Raw genomic sequence first — 18,359 nt, forward strand, 5'->3', positions numbered from 1 at the left:
CGCTCCTTGCTCATAGAACTGTTTTGAATAACAATGCATCGTGCCAAGGGTGTGGGGTGCAGATTGCGGGAGGTGGGCGGTGAATTGGAGAGATTAGGTGGGGAAAGGGTGCAGATCTTCTCTTGATCCAATTTGCAAGCCAATTCTCTCCTCCCTTCCGGGGCGCCCGCGATGCTGGTGCTGGAAGAGCAGCCAGCCGGCCCACCGGCCCCTCCCTCATTGGTTCTCCTAACCCTGCAGCCCCCTCCTCCTCCTGCACGCTGATCGTGTGTGCACGTCCTCACGTAGGCCGCCGGTGCTGGCTTTCCCATCCAGCCCAGTGCGAGAGGAGGAGGAGGACCCAGAAAAGGGCGTGTCCCGTGGGCCACCTTAAGCCTCGCCCTCTACCCAATCAGAAGCGCAGCTTGCCACTGACCTCCTTCCCCCGCCTTCCTCATTGGTTCTGCGGCTCAGCCAATACCGGAGTCGGAGAGGGAGAGGGCGGGGGAAAGGCTGCCATTGGGCTGACCAGAAAAAAAGAGAAGGGGGCGTGGCTTGATGATGATGATGAAGAAGAAGAGCGAGGAGGCGTGGCCAACCGTGGCGGTGTTTTCCTCCCCCTTCCCCCGGAGTTGGTCCTCGCGCCTGCCCTTCACTCGCCGGCGGCCAGCCAATCTCGCGCGCGGCGGAGGGCGGGACCTCCTCGGCCGTTGGAGGAGGAGAAGATTGGCAACGGCCGCTGGCGGAGGCGCCCCTCCCCCCCCATCCCTCAGCCCCAACTGCTTCGCCCCCGGACCTGCCTCCGAGGAGACCCGTTGGAGGCCTGGCAGCGGCAGCGTCGTCGTCGTCGTGGTCGCCAGCCAGCCCCGGGAAGGCCGAGGGCCGAGAGTGTGGGCGAGTGTGGTAAGGGCCTTGCGAAGACGGCGGCGGGGGGGGGGCGTGTGTGGAGGTGTCGGTGCGGCTGCCGTTCGTTATCGCGACGGAAGGAGGAGGGGGGTGTTGTCGCTTTATGTCTTATTTTACCTCAGGGAAAGGGGGCCGGGCCTGCGGAGAGGGGGGGGAGGGGATTCCGCCGCCGCCGCCGCCGCCTCGGAACGGAAGCCCCGCCTCACAACGCCGTGCGTAGCTCCTTCTGTGAGGGAGGCGCTCGGGGTCGCTCGCTCTTTTTACCTCAGGAGGAAGGGGCGCCGGTGCCGCTTCCCTCATGGGACGCCCCCTCCTCCCTCAAATCACAAGTTTGGGGTGAGCTGGGAGGGGGAGGTCAATGTCGAAAGTCAAGACCCCCAGACACTGCGCTGCCTTCCCCCCTACTTTGTGAATAAAACATATGTGAGGGAGAAGTGGATTTGCAGCACTGGGTGACTAGGAGACCCGCTTGCCTCTTTGTATTGTTGTTTGTGGGGTGTTTTGAGGGTTGTGCAGTATGTATTTCCAATGTGGGAGGAGAGTTCAGGAGTCAATAGCAGGTCAATAGATACCTGCACACACACACACATATAAAAGGCGAATTGCATGCACAAACACACATGCACACACACACACACATAAATAAGAGGCGAATTGCATGCACAAACACATGCACACACACAAATAAGGCAGATCGCATGCACAAACACATGCACACACACAAATAAGGCAAATTGCATCCACAAACACATGCACACACACATAAATAAGGCAAATTGCATGCACAAACATATGCACACACACACATAAATAAGGCAAATTGCATCCACAAACACATGCACACACACATAAATAAGGCAAATTGCATGCACAAACACATGCACACACACATAAATAAGGCAGATCGCATGCACAAACATATGCACACGCACACATAAATAAGGCAGATCGCGTGCACAAACACACGCACACACATAAATAAGAGGCGAATTGCATGCACAAACACATGCACACACACATAAATAAGGCAAATTGCATGCACAAAGATATGCACACGTACACATAAATAAGGCAGATCGCATGCACAAACACATGCACACACATAAATAAGAGGCGACTTGCATGCACAAACACATGCACACACACATAAATAAGGCAGATTGCATGCACAAACACATGCACACACATAAATAAGAGGCAAATTGCATACACAAACACACATGCACACATATATAAATAGGCAAATTGCATGCACACACACACATGCCCACGCACACATAAATAAGAGGCACATTGCATACACAAGCACATGCACACACATACATGATAGGGATACATGCACATAAATAAGAGGCAAATTGCATACACAAACACACATGCACACATATAGGGACACACACACACACACACACATCCCTATACACACACCAAAAACCCCACACATATATAATGGCAAATATATACTAATACATACACATTTATGTGTAAATATAATAGCATATTATTGAATCCCAAATGTCTCAACTTACTGCCTCTGTTTCATCAACACACACATGTATATATTAAACCAAGTCCTACTCTGAGCATACCCACCAAATTATTTATTGAATTTATTGGTTGTTGTTTTTCTTTTAACCTGGGCAACTCAAAAGTGTCTAACGTGTCCTGTTCACTTCAGGGGGTCTGCTCTTGAATGGAATTTAGCTGGACACGGGTGTTATATAATATTAAGTTGTATCCAGTGTTAGTCGGTGTAGACTCATGGAAATGAATGAATGTTACTAGCTTTGGGCCTATCATTTCAATGGGTCTGAGTGAAACTTGGATATGTATAAAACACGATGAATAGAGTGCATCATAGTCGTAGTAGAGACTCATTGAAATAAGTGAAGATGGCTAACTTTGGTTCTTTAATAGTGGTCTTAGTCTGAGTAGAACAGTTTGTTAAAAGTTAATGGTTTAAATGGTAATTGTTGCTTTTTTATGGGTTGTATCCACTCATATTCGGAGCAGACCCACTGAAATTAAAAAGCATGACGAATTTGGATCAGTTAATTTCAGTGAGTCTCCTTTGACAAACACCGGCTACCTTGGCCTGCAAAGCGAGTTGAGCGCTGCACTCCATAGTCGCTTTTGACTGGACTTAACTGTCCAGGGTCCTTTACCTTTTTACCTTATTTATAATAATTGTATTTGAGATTGTTACTCTTTTTCCAGTTGCCTGTGGGTCTTTTTGTCTTCACTGTTAGTGTGGTGAATGTAAATCTGGCAATGTATTATGTAAATTGATGATGATAGTAGTCTATATTGTGTTGTTTTAGTTTTGTTCTAAAAGTACCAGCTATTTGTGTGTAATTTTTTTGCTGTTTTGTACATTGCACAAGGCAATTAATAAAACAACGACAATGATAATAAATTGGAGAGAGGGAAACCACAAGATTCTTGTCTTTGTGTAGCAGAAGCAATAGGCTTAATCTGGGGACCTCCTCATCTGTACAGCAGTTTGTCTTACTTGGGGATGGGGAGGTAGGAAAGCCTGCTCACAATGTTCTGACACTATGTACTATAGCCAAAAGATACCCCTCTTCTCCCCCATGTTATTACATAAGTGACTGAAAGTGAAAGCAACTTCACAACTTTCTTTCTCACTGAAGTGTGGTCAACGAGTACCAGCTGGGTGCTACCTGGGAGCTGCATTTGAGATTTGCAAGGCACCAGGTGCATTTTGCACCTGGCTATTGACCACTTGTGATCAAGTGAAGGTGCTAGGATGGCCCCTGATGTCTCCACTATCTGGAGGTGTATACCTAGGGATCATTGGATCTTGACTGTTTTCACACACTAATATCGCATCCTATAGAATTCTATCAGTTCTATTTTATCTGCACAATCAGAATGGATTTTAGGAACCAAAAAGTCATATTGAAAAATACGGCTTAAGGAGCCATTTGGCACTCAGCTTTTATATCTGAGTTTCTAACATTGCTTGTAGCCACTGACAAGTTTATATTCTATTAATTTGTCCAATCCCCCTTTGACATCTTCAAAGTGACTGCCCACTAAATGTGGCAGCTGGTTTCTCTTCAGATGTACGTGCAATAAATAAGTTCTTACCTGCTTCAGAAAGCTGGAGGGTAGGGCTGTGTGATATGTCAGTATATCGTAAATGTGTGTGTGCTGTGCAAAAATCACAATGTGGGGGAAAACTGTGAATCCAACCAATGCTTCTTTCGATTCCTGCAGTCCCTGTTAACTCTGCCGGCTCAGCTCTCCCCAGCTTCATTCAGGGGGCAGCAATTCACAAGATCAGGCACTGGCAAAAATCCTGATGCAGGAAAAATTGTGAAGACAGTCAATAGTTCCATCCTTATTTCAGACATTGTGATATATTGTGATGTTTAGCTGGTGATACAGCGCAATGTTGAAAACCAGTTATTGCCCAGCCCCACTGGAGGGACCAACCAGATAGAGATGTCAGTCGCTAGCTAACCTGGCACCCAGAGATCTCCACGTGGTTGTAATTAGACCCACACCAGTCACAAAATGTGCCTGGTTTCTAATGCTGCTGCCAATCCAGCAACTCAAGTATAACTCTGAGCCACAAGATGCTTCACAAGCAAATGAGCAAGCAACAACTTTTGAGATAAATGAAGGAACAGTGGGAGAAACTTAATTCTTAGGCACCTTAGATAATGTGACATATTTTAGTAAGATCCAGGTTGGCACTTTAAGAGCAGCAAAATACATCCTGCTCTCAGTATGTAATTGATACAAGCCCTTCAAAAGCCACACTCCTGAGGTCTAAACTTTGAGCCTAATTATGGCTAACTAAATGCCAGCACCCAGTTTACAGTAACACAGTAGAGCATCCGACTAGAAAAACATTACTAACTACACAGCTGCTGTTGTTAACGAACAAATAAAAAGGAAGAGAGAGCACACAAGCATATCGTGTGGTTAGATATAGCAAGTGTTTTTTGTTTTCTTACAGTGTAAGACTTGCATTTTTGCAAAAAAAGACCCATCCATTAAAAAAAGTTAAACATTTTTATATATATATTGAAGCAAATGCTTTGTAGAATATGAAAGAAGTCTGTCTGGAGTTGTGTGTGTAGAGGTGAAGGTCACTTTCCTGATATGACGAAAAAGATCCAGCAAAGTTTCCCAAAGGGCAACTTGACCTAGTCAGAAGGCCAGATCCAGAAATGGCCAACCTTCCACAGACCACTTTGACAAGTGGATTGAGTACGCTCCAGGTGATTTGAACTTCAATTAACTGCTGCAATACAAAAGAAACATTTGTTCCCAAATCTTCCTTTGAAGCCTAACCCTAACCCTAACCCTAACCCTAGCCTAAATTCATTTGCAGCACCCAGGCTCTTTAGGGACCTTTGGTTGGCACACTTGTTTTTAAGTGTCAAGCAAGCAGTTAAGAACTTTTTTCATTTGCCAGATTTTTAGTGTGGGTGAAATTTCTGTCTCCCAATTTTTATCTTGCTCTTGGTTTTCTTACCTGAAATTTATTTTTTGGGAATTTTGACTGTTTTCCTGTGTTTACTGAACTTTTTGTAAGCCTCTGTGAGCTTAATTTACTGTATAAATAAAAATTGAGTATGTTTTATAGTATATATAGATGTAAATAGAAATAAAATACAGATGACCAAAAAATCTTTCCATTTCTTGCACAATCACTGATGCATATTTTCAATAGCTGTACCTGAAGATCTTCAATACCTGAAGATCAATGCTTATATGATGCTAGAGCTAACATAAAGATAAAGGTACCCCTGACCATTAGGTCCAGTCGCAAATGACTCTAGGATTGTGCGCTCATCTCGCTCTCTAGGCCGAGGCAGCCGGCATTTGTCCGCAGACAGCTTCCGGGTCATGTGGCCAGTATGACTAAGCCGCTTCCGGCAAACCAGAGCAGTCCACGGAAACGCCGTTTACCTTCCTGCCAGAGTGGTAGCTATTTATCTACTTGCACTTGACGTGCTTTCGAACTGCTAAGTTGGCAGGAGCTGGGACCGAACAACGGGAGCTTACTCCATCGCAGGGATTCAAACCTCCAACCTTCTGATCGGCAAGCCCTAGGCTCTGTGGTTTAGACCACAGCGCCACCCGTGTTCCAATGCGCCACCCGTGTTCCAATGCGCCACCCGCTAACATACTGCACTCCAACTGCATGCTATGCATAGCCTAAAATGGTCAGGGCTCAATGTCTTGATTGGTGGGTGGCAACAGAATTGCCAGGGTTGTTGTGGGAACATTTGTTGGCATTGTCTCTTGTTTCTACAGTTATATTTGTGCTTTTTACTTTGCTGCTGGGAATAGAATAGAATCATGGAGTTGGAGGGCACCCTGAGTATCATCTAGTCCAACCCTCTGCAATGCAGTTATCCCTTATGGGGTCAAAACTGCAACCTTGGCATTATCAGCACCACACTCTAACCAACAGACCTAGTGCATAGTATTGTGACGGTTATTTATTTCCTTCATTTATGTTCCACCTTTCCTCCAAGGAGCTCTTTTTTCAAAGAAGCGGTTTGATGATAGCTTCTTTAAAGGGGTCCATGGAAAATTCCTCAGAGAGGGGAGCATTCACCACCCCACAGAATCCATTGGCCAGCCCTGCCTGGCTCGGTTTTAAGAGCCAGGACGGGTAAGGATCAAGGTGGTCTGTTTCACTTGCTCAAGAAGCCTGTCCACATCCTCTGTGGTAACAGGTTGAAATTGATCCCATACAACTTGACCAGACACAGGTCTCTGGCACTCTCCTGCCTTGGCCCTGCTACTACAGTGGCATCTAGCTTTTTCCAAATCTTGAGTGATTATAGCTGCAAAAAACTGCAAAATTCTTACAAGTCATCCTTTTTGGACACTGATGGAAAAGGTGGTTCTGTTAGACTATGAACAACCTTAAAGAGTCTCCTGGACCTGTTTTCTGCAAATGCAATAGAGGTGGCGAAGAAAATCCTCTTTGCCATCACTATCGCCACTTGGTAGGCTCAACATTGAACTCTTAACTCGTGTTTGGTCCAATTTAGAGTGAGGTGGTTTTTTGCCATTGCTACTCTAGCCATCTCAGCAATTGTTTCATCACCCTCACCTCTGGGGAAAACTACAGGGCCATTCAGGCTCCATGCAATTGGAGAGGGCACTTCAGAGCCACACAGTTAATAGCCCTTGTTAGCTCCATAGTCCAGTGAGCCAGTAGGGAATCAGCTGAGAGGCCATCAATATGGAATAATATATCCCTCAACACTCTCTGGAAGACATTTGGATCCATTAACTGGCGGGGGCAAACAATTCAAATTGGTCCCACCTCCCTGCGGAGGGGAAGGGTTGCAGAGAAGTCTAGTTGCACCAGGAAATGATCTGACCATGGCATTTATTTTGTTCCACTGGAACTTAATGTCAGATCATCCACAGAGGTAAACACCAGATCTAAGGCATGCCCATGGCTATGAGTAGGGCCAGATTTTTTCAGGGACAGCATGTATGTTAGAATCCCCTAGGACCACCAGACTAGGTGTCTCCAGGAGAACATCCAACACGACCTGAAGCAGCTCAGGCAGAGAATCCATATTTTTTAAAAATAATACTTAAGTTTTCCAATTTAATAATCCAATAAAGGCCACATTAGAGACATTCCAAATTATAAAATAATCTAACAGTCCAAATATTAAGCCAAATAATAAATCATAAATCTTTGTTTGACTTCCCATGCTCTGAGGTTGGAGGATTGCCATCACCTCACATTTGCACTGCTTTCTTTATTAGTCCAGGTGGTTCCCATAATTCAATCCAATATTAATCCTTAGTTTGTTTTCACAGCCTCTAAATTCGTCAAGCAACGAGTTATATCAAAACAGTATGTTTCTGTGCGGGTGTTTTATTTCCTTCCATGTCTTTCACTTTCACTTCTTAATGTCAGTAATTATCCAATACGACACGTCCCAAAATGGAGGAAAGTTGGCTTTCTGTCAGTTGTTCTAGGTGTATGTCCAAACCTCTTCGTTTCATCTCATACCAGAACAGATAGGCCTGTACTTTGGCTCGAAGCCTCAATTCCCATCTTCCTCTCTTAAGAGTCCATTAGAATTAATTGCATATTCGTAAATCTTTTCCACACAGTTAATAATTAGATCAAAATTATATCAATATTACAGTACAGTATCGCTTGTGTACATAATCAGTATTCAGGCTTTCCAGGGGGATTTGCCAATTAAAATAGCAAATATGCAGTATATCAAAAAGAAACGAAGGAGGCTCCCCCTCCCTTTCTGTTCTGACATACCAGTTCCATAGTGAAGATAGTCTCTCTTCCACTCGAATCCTTTAGCTCCTCACTGGCTGAATCAGTTGGCAGAGAAGTTTATCTCCCCTCACTCAGAGCATGCCTGTTAATTAAGTCCGAATTACCATCTTAAAAAACAGGAGTTCGTTTGCTCATGGCGGCGATTTTGAAGTGTTGCCAAAGAGATGCACGGTGTTTTCCCCCCAGCGCCCCCTGCCCCCTCATTCCTACTGGATTGGGGCAGGTACTGGGCGATCTGTGGGTGAAGCTGCTCCCCCCGCCCGGGGGGGGGGGGTTGGGAGGATTATTACTCCCATCTCATCCTCAAAATATCCCATGCGAAATGGCTCAGATGTAATCAACAGCCTCCGCCATGGCAAGGCAGGGAATCCTTGGTGCAGCAGGGAGGTCAGTACACCAATAGGAATCCTGCGCTAACCGTATTGTCCTACTTCCAGAACATTCACTCAGCAAACTGGGTCTCCCTAATAGGATGCCGGATGAAAACTAATGACATCCTAAAAATCACTGCAAACCCCCCTACCTTCCCACAGGACCTGGGTTGCTGTGAGTAAGCAGCAAGAACAGGCCCACCTAACATGTCCAACCAGGTCTCTGTAACACATGCCAGGTCAGTTCCTCCATCCACAATCGAGTCATGGATGGCAGTGGTCTTAGGAATCATTGACCTGACATTGCACAGCAGCACCTTAAGGTCATGTGGGACACCCTTGCTGATACCTGTATCCTTCTGGTCAGGAGCACACCCGGAGGCAGGAATAGTCTTCAGATGACAACTAAAGTTGCTGCCTCGGTAATGACATAGTCTCGTCCTAGTGTAACTCTTCCTCCTGCCTGTGGTCACTGGGATTGACTGTCCCAATGCCTCCCCCCCCGTGGAACCTGCTGCAGCCATTCTGTTCTGAACAACAACAAGCAACATGTCGACTAATAATATACTAACAGAATATTTGTAACATTATACTGTTTCAAAATTCATAAACAGAAGACATATAATATGTGCATGGAGTCACAAATAATAGGAATTAAATAAATGTTCCAAGAACAGGAATGTAGGAGTAGTGAGTCACTATCAAAGATCACTGAGATGGAGGCAAAATGCCTTTCCACAATCAATATCCTACAAATGCGATGATAGGTGCTCCAAACATAGCAATAGGGTACTCTGAGCACAGCAGCAGACAGAACAGCTCTTCCAGGATAACAAACTGTTTCAATGATAATTCTTCATCAGCTGGCAAAAGTGCTCAACTAGAGGCACTTCCATGACTTGATTCCTAATGTGGGATCGATGCTCTCCTATATGGACACTGCCCGCCAGTATGGTCGATCCAATATAAAGCAGATTGCAAGGGCATCTTATTAGGTAGAAGAGTTTGGATTTGATATCATGCTTTATCACTACCCTAAGGAGTCTCAAAGCGGCTAACAATCTCCTTTCCCTTCCTCCCCCACAACAAACACTCTGTGAGGTGAGTGGGGCTGAGAGACTTCAAAGAAGTGTGACTGGCCCAAGGTCACCCAGCAGCTGCATGTGGAGGAGTGGGAAATTGAACCCGGTTCACCAGATTACGAGTCCACTGCTCTTAACCACTACACCACACTACAGCATCTTTGTATACAGGTATACAGTATCTTTGGTCTGACATGTCCTGAAATGACGGATGGTATATCTAAAGTTAGAATAAGCATCATAGATCTCTTTCGTCTGTAACACAAAAGGGCAAGATATTCATCTACCGCATTTATGATGACCCATCAGGCTGGAACCAGTGGGAGAACGTGTCAATGTAAGGTCAGCCCTGACCCTCTCCCCTTAAAAACAAAATATATTATGCCAGCTATAAAGTAAACCAATAGAAAATAATAATAATAAAACAATTTACAGTTATGCACAAATTAAAATGACCCCAACCAACCCCCAACCCAATAAAAACAAAACAACCAAAATTTAAAGCTCCACAGATTAAAAGCTGTTTAAAAACATTTCCGGCAGCTGGAGCAGTAAAACCATTAACAGCCCCTAAACACTCGCCCCAACCCAAGAGTTTGTTCCAGTGAGCCTTGCAGCAGGGAGCAGGTCCTTCAGCACTCACAGTAGCAGATGTTGCTCTGGCCTCCCAGAAGCCTCTCGTAGCTGGTTTGTGTGAGTCTGGGCCACACACCCTAGGCCAGGTAGAAAGGAACTTGCAGCAGGGAGCCGGTCCTCCAGCGCTCACTGTTCTTCCCTCAACTTAAAGTGGTTGATGTTACCAATGTCACCACTTTTCTCTTTTGTTTGACTTTCTTTTTGAAGAGGCAGAGGGGCAAAGTGGGGAGGAAATACAGTACTGGGAGGGAAGTTAGTCATTTGCAAAGGAAAGCAGAGAGTTGCAGTGGTTAAGTGTTAGAGTGGGCGACCAAGGTTCAAATCCCCACTGACTCATGAAGCTCACTGGGTGTCCTTGGGCCAGTCATTCAACAATACAAACAACACAATAACTGAACATCTTGCCACCAATAAGGAAAAAAAGTCTGCAGCATCTTTATTATTATCAGTGTGTACCTTTTTTTTCTGAGTGGCTGGAGATAGCAGAGAGAGGAAGAATGTATTGTACACTTTCAAGGACACAAGATGGGGAGGCACGTCTGAACACTAAGCAACTCCTGTGGTGGAGACAGGGGCATAGTGTCTCTTACTGCTGCCTGGGGCAGGGGGTGGGTGGCCCAGCTGGACGGTGCACTCACACACTGGAGCCTGCCGCTTCTGCCCCTGGGGCAGGCCTGACCTGGGAGTGGAGCTGTGGCTGGCTGGCAGTGTTGGGCCGCCATGTGAGGAAGCCGACATCCATAGTTCCCTCATGTGCTGGAGCCCAATGAAGGAGAGCTTGATCCAGAGATGGTCCACCTATATATTGACCTATTCCTGCCTCTTTTTCTTAACAGCTTGAAACAGTTGTAAATAAAGCAGTCTGCAGTATACTTCAATCTACATTCTACACATTTTCAGGAGGACCACAGTTGTAGGATTAGAACTTGTTGCCAGTTGTTTTTCGGTGACTCAACAGCACCACCTAGTGACCAAGTTGAAATTTCCAGTTCTGTCATTTACTAGTGAAATAATTCTTCACTGCAAGAGAGCCAGGGCAGCTGCTTTCATCCCCTTTCCATGCTACTCCCCTGAAGCCTTTTGATATGCTGAAGAGACTCTATTGTGGTTCTGTTTGCATTAGTGAACAAACAAACAAACACAAACTGCAAAGCTCTTGCATGTGGTTTCAACCCACCCATACCTCTCCCTCTGCCCCTAGGAGCCAACTCCTAGGGGCCAAGGGGTCCACACCATCCCAATAAAATATTTGAGGGGGGCACCCCCCAAGTTGATGGGCATTGCCATTCAAATGGTGTGCGTGCATGCATGGCATCATGTGGTCGATTATGCAGGGCAGTGCCTACCCCCCCTTTTATTCAAGTTGGCACTCCTGCTTTTACCTCTCTCTGCCTTTTGCTGTCCAGGAGGCCCATTTTCAGCTTCACTTTTGGTTCCTGAATAGGAGAAGTTGACACCCCCCTTTATTTCAGAAGAGAAGGGGTGTATGGGTGTGCTTTTAAGCAAAACGAGTTTTGCTTTGGGGGACGGAGAGAGGGAAGGGAATCATAGCAGCGTGGGGAGGTTGTTTTGTTGTTGTTTCAACAAGTTTACTTGGTGAGTATTCCTTTCTTGTTTACATAATGAGGCACTGGAAGGCCGCTTTAGAAGGCTTCTTTAGAGAGGTTTAGGATCTCTCTTCCCCCAACCCCCATTATTTGGGAAGAATATTAGGAGGAATATTGTGGCATTTTAAAGAAACACATTAAAGTCTGACATCTCCTTGTTGTATTGTGAGGAAACTCTTTAATATCGGGGACCCATTGGCTGTTTATACACAAGAAAACATCCATCAAGGGAGAGAGGGTGGATTGGATGGTGCTTACATTAATCTTTTTAATGTTTTAAGAGATTCTCAAATCCTGGATATTAAAATGCAGAATGCATCAACATTTACATAGTTTGCCATGGTAAATGTGGCATGCCAGGTAATCTTTCATGTAACTTTTCATGTAACAGGATTTTGAAGGCGCAACTGTACAGGCAGTCCTGCAAAACAGTTACACAGTACAGTGGTACCTCAGGTTACATACACTTCAGGTTAAATACGCTTCAGGTTACACACTCTGCTAACCCAGAAATAGTGCTTCAGGTTAAGAACTTTGCTTCAGGATGAGAACAGAAATTGTGCTCCGGCGGCGCAGTGGCAGCGGGAGGCCCCATTAGCTAAAGTGGTGCTTCAGGTTAAGAACAGTTTCAGGTTAAGAACGGACCTCCGGAACGAATTAAGTACTTAACCTGAGGTACCAGTGTATTGCGACTGAAGAGGTACTGCTCAAAAATAATGAATTAGGTTGCAATCCCAATCCCATTTGCATGGGTGTAAGCCCTTTTGAATTCAGTAGGATCTATTTCTGTGTAAAAATGGTTAAGGATTGTGCTGTTAGGGCTGTTCTTCCAATAATGTTGATATAATAGACATATTTAGCTGTGGCTGCAGTACTTGCTGAAGAAGTGACATAACATATTGGGCTGTGTGTGTGTGTGTGTAACATTACATTACATGCATGCACGCACGCATATACATACCAGTATTTGTAAATACTTATGGTTGGTTACTGTTGCTGAGGCTGATTCCCATTTTTATTTGTGGTGTCCAATTAAGAACTGCTATTAAAAATGTGATATTAACAATGTGTCACTTCTGTGAATTGTGTATTAGCTCATGCGTTTAGAAAAAACAAATAGAAAGTGCTCTGCTGCATTGTAGTGGGGGTGGGGAGCACTGGCAACTACCCATTCTGTTTTTGCGCCTGCAACCCAGGCTCCAGGAGTCATTTGGCTCCTAGCTTATACACCTCCGTTTCTAATACTGCCACAGTGTTCCCACTTAAAATTTAAAGAGGCTATTGTAATAATATATGTATTGAATGTTACCCCCACCCAGAGGAAATTAGGAGTTCTTAGGGCATTTGGGAAGACAAACAAACACACATTTAGTGTTAATATAACTGTAGTCTGCATGTGCGTATGATAGAAGCATAGTTTTGAAGCAGTTGATTTTTCAGGTGCATTCTTGCATTTGAATCAGAAAATACCTTTAAATATCGATTAAAGGAGAAGGAGGTACCACTACATTTTGCAAACATGCACCCTCTGATGCTGAAAGGGACTCTTGGCACTTGGCTGTTGTTGAATCAAGACCACCCAGGAACAACTGGGGGATTCCTGCATTGCAGGGGGTTGGGCTAGACGACCCTTGAGGCCCCTTCCAACTCTACATTTCAGTGATCTACATTAAGAAAAACTGGGTCTTTTACCTCTATAATGTCAACCAACAGTGGACTTTTAGAACAGGAGCTGGCATTGCACAAAGGTATTAAGTTACTAAATCATTGTGAAATACAGTGGTGCCTCGCAAGACGAAATTAATTCGTTCCGCAAGTTTTTTCTTCTTGCGAGTTTTTCGTCTTGCGAAGCACGGTTTCCCATAGGAATGCATTGAAAATCAATTAATGCGTTCCTATGGAGACCGCCTTCAGACCAGGTCCGGGGACAGTCTGTCCCCGGACCTCTTCTGAAGGCTGGCGGGGGGAGAAGGACTTTTCTCCCCACCGCCAGCCTTCAGAACAGCCTTCTGAAGGCTGGCGGTGGGAAGAAAAGCCCTTCTCCCGCCGCCAGCCTTCAGAAGAGTTCCCCCAGGGCTGCCTAGGCTGCAGATAGCAGCCTGCTGCCCCGCGCGAGGGGCGCTCTGCTTCAGAGCGCCCCTCGCGCGGGGCAGACATTCGCAGCTTGGGGAGCCCTGTAGGACTTCCCCGCAGGGCTCTCCAAGCTGCGGATAGCAGCCTGCTGCCCCACACGAGGGGCGCTCTTAAGCAGAGCGCCCCTCACGCGGGGCAGCAGGCTGCTATCCTCAGCCTAGGTAGCCCTGGGGGAACTCTTCTGAAGGCTGGCGGGGGGAGAAGGGCTTTTCTTCCCACCGCCAGCCTTCAGAACAGCCTTCTGAATGTTGGCGGTGGGGAGGAAAACCTTGCTCCCACCGCAAGTCTTCAAGACAGGTCCGGGAACAGAGGAGAAGCGCTGCTCGCCTTCTCCTCTGTTCCCGGACCTGTCCTGAAGGCTTGCGGTGGGAGGAGGGCTTTCCTCCCCACCGCCAACATTCAGAAGGCTGTTCTGAATGTTGGCGGTGGGGAGGAAAAACCCTCCTCCCACTGCAAGCCCCGGGAACAGAGGAGAAGCGCTGCGCGCCTTCTCCTCTGTTCCCGGACCTCCCACCGCAAGCCTTCAGGACAGGTCCGGGAACAGAGGAGAAGGCACGCTGCGCTTCCCCGCTGTCCCCGGAGATTTCCCTATGGGCTTTCATCTTGTGAAGCAAGCCCATAGGGAAATTCGTCTTGCGAAGCCGCTAAAAAATCGGAAAACCCTTTCGTCTTGCGGGTTTTTCGTTTAGCGAGGCATTCGTCTTGCGGGGCACCACTGTACTTTTATTGAGTGAAATAGTGTAATTAACCTTGTCAAACAATAATCTGAAACAAACATTACTATCTTATACAAATAATACAGTATTATTGATACGTTACATATTTGTGGTCTTCCTTCTTTTCTTTTTTAACCTTCTCTGTCTCTTATTAGACAACTTTCCCAAGATAATTTTTTGTTAGACCTGTGAAAGACCTGGAAGTAATTTTAGTGTATACAGTATATATTATTTTTACTTAGGTCTGGTTTTGTGTCTCATGCTCTCTGTAAGCTGTTCAATATAAATTATATTTACTGTATTTTTTGGCCCATAGGGCGCACCTAGTTTTTTTTTTGGGGGGGAATAAAGAAAAAAAAATTATTTCCCCCCCCCAGGCGCAGGGCTGGGGCGGGGGAAGCCCGAGCTTCCCCCGACCCCAGCCCCCAGAACAGGCAGCTCTCCACAAGCCGTGGGAGAGCTACGCGAAGCCCGAAGCCTGGGGGGCGCTGAGCTCAGTGCGCCCCCAGGCTTTGTGGTGCAGGCAGCTCTCCACAAGCCATGGGAGAGCTGTGTGACTTCGCGCAGCCCTCCCACGGCTTGCAGAGAGCTGCGCGAAGCCTGAAGCCTGGGGGGTGCTGAGCTCAGCGCCCCCCCAGGCTTCAGGGTGCAGGCAGCTCTCTCGGTGCGCACTGACCCCTCTCGCTCTCCAGGCTTCAGCGAAAGCCTGCATTCGCCCCATAGGATGCACACACATTTCCCCTTCATTTTTGGAGGGGAAAAAGTGCGTCCTATAGGGCGAAAAATACGGTACCTTTTTTCTTTTCTTTTCCTATAGCTATTTTCTTGTAAATGTAGAGAAGAGAAAGACTAAAGAAATAAACATAAATGTTAAAATTGAGTATTTTGATTGAAATATATTCAGTACAAAGTATTTCAGTATGTCACAAGCTTATCCTATCATTAAACCATACGGTGGGGAAGTAAGTATTGCAAGCAGATGATACCATTATAGAAACAAGAAAATACAGTGGTACCTCTGGATATGAACTTAATTCGTTCTGGAGGTCCGTTCTTATCCTGAAACTGTTCTTAACATGAGGTGCCATTAGCTTGCATCCCAGGGCAAAGTTCGCATCCGGGAGCAACTACTTCCAGGTTAGCACAGCTCGTAACCCGACGCATGTACAACCAGAAGAGTTCGTATCCAGAGGTATCACTGTAAAGAGGTTAGCTTATTCCTTCACGGAGGGATTCTTAACTTTACTCAGTGCGGTTTATTTGTGTCCTGTGGTCCAAGAATAGGTGGTTAAGGATATTTGCCTGGCTATTGGAATAGCATGCCACCATGTACATTAAACAATTTGCTATTTCATAAATGGAATTATATATAGTTTATATACAATTTATATAGTTGGGTGAAGATTTTATTTTAAATCCACGTTTCTTGATGTAGTTAAAGATTATTGTAAGATGACCTCTTTGAAGATGGCTTTATGAAGCATTTTACATAATTCTCTCCCTGCCCCCAAGTTCTTTATACAATTGCTTATTCTCTTCTCACAGCTGTTCACTTGCTAGCATTCATCTGCAGTAAAGCTCTGAATCTGGGTCAGTGTGTCACACCCACTGCTGGAGGGCCTGAAAGCATGTCCTGTGACCAGGAGTGCAAATAAGTTGAGTTTAGAGAGGCAGTACAATACAATAATGGCTTTTAGACTAGCTTGTGGCGCTGAACAGAAAATGGTTGCATTTGTATATTGACAAAATGCGGAGGAAGAGAAAGAGACTGAATGAATCAATCACTGAAGAATATAATTGCAGGCTTGTAATTTTTATGGTAGCGGGGTTTTTTGGGGGGAGGACTGTTTATGTAACCAACAGTGGCATTAATTTTGTCATGTATTTGCTAGCACCTCTCCCACTCCTCCGTTCTAAAAATAGGTGAAGTAAATATGACTTTGCTCACGTGCACAGTTGAGGGAAGGAGGTCTGTGTTGTTGAGGATGATACTTTTGGTGCTTTAACTGTCTGTGTTTACAACTAAATCAAAGCTATTTACATATTTGTCTCAAGCAGCACATCTCACTAGCGGTTTTTAGTGGGTAAAACTAATTTGCTTTTCTTTCAAAATATAAACCTATATACATATGAAACATAAGTAAAGGTAAAAAAGGTAAAGCACCCCTGAGCGGTTCAGTCCAGTCAAACTCGATTATAGGGTGCAGCACTCATCTCTGCTTTCAGGCTGAGGGAGCTGGCGTTTGTCTGAAGACAGCTTTCCGGGTCATGTGGCCAGCATGACTAAACCTCTTCTGGTGCAACGGAACACCGGGATGGAAGCCAGAGCACACAGAAACGCCATTTAACTTCCTGCCACAGTGGTACCTATTTATCTACTCGTGCTGATATGCTTTCAAACTGCTAGGTTGGCCGCAGCTGGGACAGAGCAATAGGAGCTCACCCCGTCGTGTGGATTCAAAGTGCCGACCTTACAATCGGTAAGCCCAAGAGGCTCGGTGATTTAGACCACAGCACCACTGCGTCCCATACATGAAACATTAAGATGTTTGTCAGGCTTTCCCCATGTCCAAAACCTCCAAAATCCAATCCATTAGGTGTGCCTGCCTAGCTTCCCTGCACAAATGCTTTGTCACCCACTATGGCATATGCACCTATCAATTTCACATCTTTTCTACTTAATAAACCATCCCCTCTAGCTTCTACAGTGGAATGGTTCAGATATATTGCTCAACCATAGTTTACCGTTACAAGAACAAATCTCTGGCTCATATATTCACTCTGCATGGCTGTGAGGGGCTTGCAGGTTCTCATTTCTGTTTTTAATTAACCACACCGTGTCATGTCAGCTGAACCTGAAAAAGTGTGAGTGGTTTTAAATATGTAACGTTGAAAGAAACGAAGCTCAAACCATAGCTTAAGAAGTTGGGATGGTTTTGGGTTGTTTGTTGATACAACAAACAGTAGTTAAGATTAGATATAGTTTAGCTTTCAGGCATAGAGCAGCTAAACTCTGGTTAAACTAAGATGGAAGCCGAAGCTTCTGATCTTCATAATGACCATTGGTAGTGCCAATAAAAGAGGCATACAAGAAGACACTCAAATTATATAGCAGTGTTCCTAAAGTGGTGAGCAAGAGGCAACAGCAGGAGGATTTAAGATGTAAAACAGATATTGGTACCTGGCATGCTACATTTACCATCGCTATTGACTTGGAGATCCTGGGATCGATTGCAGGCTCCTCTTCCTCCTCCTTCCTCCTTCTGAAGCCAGCTTACCTTCTTGGGGTGGGGGGAGTCGTGCTCCGGTGGGGGGGTGAGGGGGACGTGGGGGGGGGAGACAGGAAACGAAAAGCTCTGTGTCTGCTTGCTCGTTCAAATGCAAGGAAAAGAATAAGAAAGGAGCGCACCCCAAACAGCGAGGAAGGCAAATAACAAAACACATGGGGAAAAGCCCGCTTAGTGCTCCATGAGTTTGAGCAAGGGAAAGGCTTTAACGCAACAGCAGGGGAAAGAGAGGTGGAGTAAGGGCTTCCGGATGCTGACTCGAAGTCAGCTGAGATTTAAAGCAACAGTAGGGGAAAGACGGAGAAGCCCGGGGCATGCTCC

General features: G+C 45.6%; 1 protein-coding gene across 2 annotated transcripts in view; it reads left to right on the plus strand.

Annotated features, from left to right (window-relative positions):
• Positions 1-562: 562 nt before the first annotated feature.
• The window catches only part of KDM4B (lysine demethylase 4B), a 205,353-nt gene continuing 187,556 nt past the window's right edge, over positions 563-18,359 (plus strand). The window contains exon 1 of one of the 2 annotated variants that reach the window (XM_083594406.1): positions 563-882. The gene's annotated coding sequence lies outside the window, so the exon portion shown is untranslated. The remainder of the gene's footprint in view (positions 883-18,359) is intronic. The other variant, XR_014543316.1, reaches the window with a different exon arrangement.

The sequence above is a fragment of the Podarcis filfolensis genome (genome assembly GCF_964270895.1).
Source record: "Podarcis filfolensis genome assembly, chromosome: 18".
In the NCBI taxonomy this organism is placed as follows: domain Eukaryota; kingdom Metazoa; phylum Chordata; class Lepidosauria; order Squamata; family Lacertidae; genus Podarcis; species Podarcis filfolensis.